The sequence below is a fragment of the Gopherus flavomarginatus genome, chromosome 16 (genome assembly GCF_025201925.1).
Source record: "Gopherus flavomarginatus isolate rGopFla2 chromosome 16, rGopFla2.mat.asm, whole genome shotgun sequence".
Classification (NCBI taxonomy): Eukaryota; Metazoa; Chordata; order Testudines; family Testudinidae; genus Gopherus; species Gopherus flavomarginatus.
The window spans coordinates 25,153,206-25,159,205 of NC_066632.1; positions in this window are offsets into that span (position 1 = coordinate 25,153,206).

Here is a 6,000-nt window from a genome sequence, read left to right on the forward strand (position 1 = left end):
GTTGGGACTCACCGTGGCACCCCACAGCCCCCTGCTAGCCCTGCCCTGGGCTCCCCCAGCCCTGCCAGTGCCCCTCACTCCCCACCCACAGCCCCCTGCTAGCCCTGCCCTGGGCTCCCCCAGCCTTGCCAGTGCCCCTCACTCCCCACCCACAGCCCCCTGCTAGCCCTGCCCTGGGCTCCCCCAGCCCTGCCAGTGCCCCTCACTCCCGACCCACAGCCCCTGCTAGCCCAGCCCTGGGCTCCCCACCCCCAGCCCTGCTGGTGCCCCTCAGTCCTGAGCAGCAGTTGCTCTGTGGGGCAGACCCCACCCTAGTCTTGGGGGGGGGGGGTGAGTCACAGCTCTCACGTGCAGTTGGGTCCAGGCCAGGGCTGACTCAGGAAGTCAGACGAGATGATGCCCCATGTGGCTTCGCCCCCTCATCATTAATAACGGTCCCCCACAGTTTGCAAAGGCTCGTGAATCCTCACAAACCCCTCCCGCAAGCTCCGTTGTCATTACTGTCCATGTGTTACAGAGAGGGAAACTGAGGCACGGGGACCCCTCTCCCCCTCATGGACACAGGACCAGTCAATGGCAGCCCTGGGGGATAAAACCCAGGAGTCCCTCCTGCCCTAACCTACTAGATCCCACCAGGACCGGTGCTAGTAGTTTTTAGCGCCCTAGGTGCACGGCCATTTCACCACCCCACGCACTGGTCCACGGCTCTGGTGGAGCTGCCGCAGCCGTGCCTGTGGGAGCTCCACCGGAGCTGCGGGACCAGGGGTCCCTCCGCAGGCACGACTGCAGCAGGTCCACTGGAGCTGCCTGCCGCCCCCGCCCCCCAGCAAAATGCCACCCTCCAATAATCCTGGCGCCCTAGGCAATTGCCTAGGCCACCTAAATGGAAGTGCCGGCCCTGGATCCCACGCCCCTCCCAGAGCTGGGGAGGGAACCCAGGAGTTCTGGGCAGTGGGGTCTGAGCTGCTCCAGCCCCTTGTGGGGATCAGAGTGGCCCCCGGAGGGATAAAGAGATTGGGGTGGGGATGTAATCCCCCCATGTGAATCCAGCCTATCTCTACCCCCCTCCCCGGGCTGTGGGGATCAGGGCAGCTGCGTAGGGCTGAGGGGTGCTAGTCCTCCCTGGGGATGGGGGTTTGGGAGATCCACGGGGATGTGGGATCAGGCCCCAGAAAGATGAGGGATCGGGCCCCTGGAGGATCAGGGTCCTCAGAGGGATGGGGGTTCTAGCCCCCAGAGGGATGTGGGATTGGTCCCTGGGGGATTGGGGGCCCCCAGCGGGATGTGGGATCAGGGGCTCCAGAGGAATGGGGGGCTCTAGCCCCCCCATGCGACGTGGAATCGGGGCCCCCAGAGGGATGGGGCATCGGGGGCGCCAGAGGAATGGGGGTCTCTAGCTCCTGCGGGATTGGGGTCCCCAGAGGGATGGAGGCTCTAGTCCCCCCGTGGGATGTGGGGTCGGGCCCCCCAGCGGGATGTGGGGTCAGGGGCCCCGGAGGGGTGGGGAATCGGGCCCCCCAGCGGGATGTGGGGTCAGGGGCCCCGGAGGGGTGGGGGATCGGGGTCCCTCGCGGCCTGGCCCTGCCCCCCGGGAGCTCTTCGGGGCCGGCCGGGCTGGAATTCACTGGCCCGATCCCACGTGCCGCTCGCCCCCTCGCTGACGCACATCCCCCGCCCACGCGGCCGGAGCTGGCTCCTCGAGCCGGCACCAGCCGCCCACGGGCCGGGCCCAGCTGGGCGGGCGGGGGGGACCAGCGGCCCCTGCAGCCCGCGAGCGGCGGCTCCTCCCTGCTCCGTGCAGTCCCCAGCCCTGCTCCGACCACTGGGCCACACGCCCCTCCCGCTGCTGGGGGTGGAACCCAGGAGTCCTGGCTCCCGCCCTCCCCCCTCCCTCCCAGAGCCAGGACTCCTGGGTTCTATTCCTGTGCCGCAAGCCCCTGGGTGGGACGATGGGAGCAGCCTGGCCAGGGACCAGCGAGACCCCTGGACTCTGCCCCCCGCATGGCGCAGTGGGGTTCACGCTGGGTGCTGGAGCTGGCGAGGAAGGAGGGGGGCAGGTGAACAGCAAGGACTCACCCCCCAGGAGGGGCAGCAGCCCCCTCCCTTCCCCCACAGCCTGCTAGGCAGGGGGGGCCAGTGCAGGGAGGAGGTGAAGGCCCAGGCTGGCGCCCAGGGAGAGCCGGGCACTGTGGGCAGCGTGTGGGCATGGCCCTGCCAGGTCCCCGAGCGAGAAAATACTTGGCATGAAAGTGCCGGGTGGTGGCTGGGAACAGCAGGATCGGCAAGAATCTCCCTGTCCCCCCGCTTCCTTCCCTGCACCCCCTCCCCTCAGCCCCACTCCCTTCCCCTCCCCCACTGCTCCCCCACTTCCCTTGTACGTGCCCCCCCCACCTCCAACCCCAGCCTTCCAAATGGAACATGAGAAAAAGAGAGACGGGGGGAGTCTGTGACCCCCCCGCCCCCCCTGTGCTTCTGGTTAAACTCCCGCCCCCCAGGGGCCCAATTTGCATCAACCCACCTCTCCCTGCCATTACCGCTGCTGGCCCCACCCGGTTCTGCACTGCCATGTTCACCGTCAGCCAGCTGCTGCCTCCCACCTTTAGAGACAGCTGCATCCCAGCGCTGGGCACGGGGTCCCCTGACAAACAGCTGCCATGCCGCACTCCAGAGGTGGCTGCAACCCAGCGCTGGGCGAGGAGTCCCCTGAGAAACAGCTGCCATGCCACACTCCAGAGGTGGCTGCATCCCAGTGCTGGGCACAGGTTCCCCTGACAAACAGCTGCCATGCCACACTCCAGAGTTGGCTGCAACCCAACGCTGGGCGAGGAGTCCCCTGACAAACAGCTGCCATGCCACACTCCAGAGGTGGCTGCATCCCAGCGCTGAGCACGGGGTCCCCTGACAAACAGCTGCCCTGCCGCACTCCAGAGGTGGCTGCATCCCAGTGCTGGGGGAGGCATCCCTGTACACACTGCTGCTGTCCCACTTTTCACTGGCACATACAGCGAAACTGGGACAAAAGGTGGGAGTTTATTTGGAGGGCTGTGTGGGTTTGGTAGGGGGATGAAATAGGAGAGTTTAATGACTGTATTAATAATAACATCCCAGTTCAGAATGAAATAGAGGCCAATAAACAGAATGCCTCTGATCTAACGGCCAGGCCGCTGGCCTGACTCACAAGACCTGGCTTCTGTTTCTTGCTCTGTCACAGTCCGGCTGGGTGACCTTCCCCCACACCTCTGTGACTCAGTTTCCCCTCCCATCCTTTCTCAGTGGTAAGTGCTTTGGGGCACTGACTGTTGCTCCCTGATCTTGAATGGGTGTGGTCAGAGATAATCCCAATCTGCACCATGCTCAGCCACACTGTTCTCCTGGAGATGCCCCTGCGAGGGCTCGGCACAGGCCCCCTTTCTAATTTCACCCCCTCCCCCACTGCAAAGGCCTGTGTGTGTTCCCCTGCTCAGCCCTTCGCCCCTGGCAGGGGTCGCTGAGTAACAGAGCAGGGAGCCCGAATTGTAGCGGCAAACGGAGCAGAGCGTGGGAGGGAGAGACGTGCAATCCTCACCACCCACCTTTGCCTGGGGGAATTACCCTCCGTGAAAAGCCCCTGGGGTTACATTGCAGGCAGGGAAAAGGTTTGCGAATTGCACCTTGGGCTTTGTTCTCAGTACAGAAGTGCTGGGGCTTCAATCCATAACTGGTGCAGCGAGCGGCTTCTAGCACGGGTGCCGGGGCTCTGAACAGCCAAGCCTAGCGGTGCCGGGGCTCAGGCCTGGCCAAAATTCCACACTGCCCGGCCCTTCTTACGGTGGGTCGCAAACCCTAGGGCCCTGCGCCAGGCAGCCCTGGGCTTCACGACTGCAGCCCCGGATTGAGGCTGCCTGCAGCAGCATGGGCTGGGGGAGGCTGCAGGGAGAGGATGATTCATGGCCGCGCCTGCTGCTGTTTGCTGGCATGCCCTGTGTTTTCCAAGCCGTGGCGCGTCACGAGCCCATCGGGCAGGGAGGCAGGGCACAGCCGGAGGGCACGGCCCCTGGCATGGGCTGGCCTGAACCCCAGCACCTCAGCCGGTCGGTTTGACTCTGTCACCTCTGGTGGATGGAGTGGGGTCACCCTGTTCTGACCGGAACAGGGGACTGTGAAACCAGTCGGGACTTTAATTCATTCACTACAATTGGAATGAGATTTGGGGATGGGGCAAATTCAGGATTTGTCAAATCCTGGGTGCAGCCGGCCTGTTGCCATCTGACCACTAGGCATGATAGCCCTCCACACTGAAATCGCCACCCTGCACCTGCACAGTGGTGCATTTCTCCACCGGGTCCACTGCCTCCATCAGTTGCTGTCCTGCAGCCCTGGTTCCACTGCTCCACCTCCTCTGAGTTTGTGGCACACTGTTGCACCTTGTCCTACCCAGCAGCTGTGTCTAATCAGAGCCTGGCTTGAGATACCGTAGGGCTGAGAGCAGAATAAAAGCTCCCACAGCCAGAAAACTGGAAAAGCCACAAAATCCAGTGGCTCAGGTTCTATATTTTAGCCCCAATCATCTGTATTTCCCCATTGAAAGTGAGGAACTGAGTCGCTGCCAGGCTAGAAACGATCCTTTAACTTTCCTTTTTTAAATTCCCTTTTGCAGAAAGCAGGAGCCTCCTGGCCGCAGAGGACTTCACATCTCCTGCTGGAAATCTAGCCGGCTGCCCCGCTTTGGGGGTACAGAGACGCTGCCTTCCTCGCTGCTTTTCAGGGGCCACCTCTGCACTTAAGGGGCCTAAGCCCACCTCACCCCCTCGGTCTAAGTCCGATGACCTCAGCGTCGTTTGCAGCTGGGGGCGAATGCAGCCAGAGGCTCTCTGTTCAGCTCCTTTCAGGCATCACATCCGCCCACCCACACGCAGCAGCGTGGCGAGCTGGGGATATTGTCAGAGAAGCTCCTGGCCTCTGGAACTCCATTAAAGGCTGGGAAAGAACCGTGAGCCAGAGCAAAAGGGAGCGGGACTGGGGAGAAGTTGGCCCCCACTTTGATCTACTGGGCTGATTTCTTTATTATTTGGCAGCCGTTGGCAGTGTCCAGAGGCATCAGTCAGGGACAGAGCCCTAGTAGGTTAGGCACTGTCTGAGCACAGAGGAAGACACACATTAAGAGATCAGGAAAAAGGGGAAACTGAGGCACGGGGGGGAAAAGAATCTGCCCAGGGTCACAGGAATAGAACTCACGTGTCCTGTCCACGGTGCCCATGCTGATTAGCTTAGGCCCTGATCCTACTGACGCGTGTGCTCCCGTGCACGGAGCTAGGCATGCGTGGGCTTGCCGGGTCGGGGGCTGATGGAGCCCGGTGGGCTGTGCCGGGTGCATGGAAGGAAGGGGGACATTCAATGAGATGCAATGGCTGTATTAATAGCTGCAATTGTCACGCTATATATAGCGACTCACAAAGAGATGGAGGAAGAGCCCACTTGCGCCAGCACCCGCTGGCTGATTCCTTGCAGGCGTCACAGCCCAGGGTGGGGCTCGTAGCGGCGCAGGGGACAGTGTCAAGGCAGGTGCTCCATGCCTGTTAGCCTGGGAGATGGCACGGGGAGGGTTGTGTGAGCAGCAGGCAGGCGGCCAAGGCTGGGGCTGCTGGCAGAGCAGGGTGGACAGGGAGGGGCAGGGCTCTGAGGAAGGGGGGGAGAGTTGTTTGGCCCCAGGGCAGTGAAGCACAGGCAGCAGGTGGAAGGACTTGGAAAAGGGGGTGTTGTGGTCAGAGGGGGTTGATGCAAGAGCCGCTACAATAACAACCCAGCCCCTCCCCCCACAAGGGACCCTACAATAACAACCCAGCCCCAGCCCCTCCCCCCACAAGGGACCCTGCAATAACAACCCAGCCCCTCCCCCCACGAGGGACCCTGCAATAACAACCCAGCCCCAGCCCCTCCCCCCACGAGGAACCCTACAATAACAACCCAGCCCCAGCCCCTCCCCCCACGAGGGACCCTGCAATAACAACCCAGCCCCTCCCC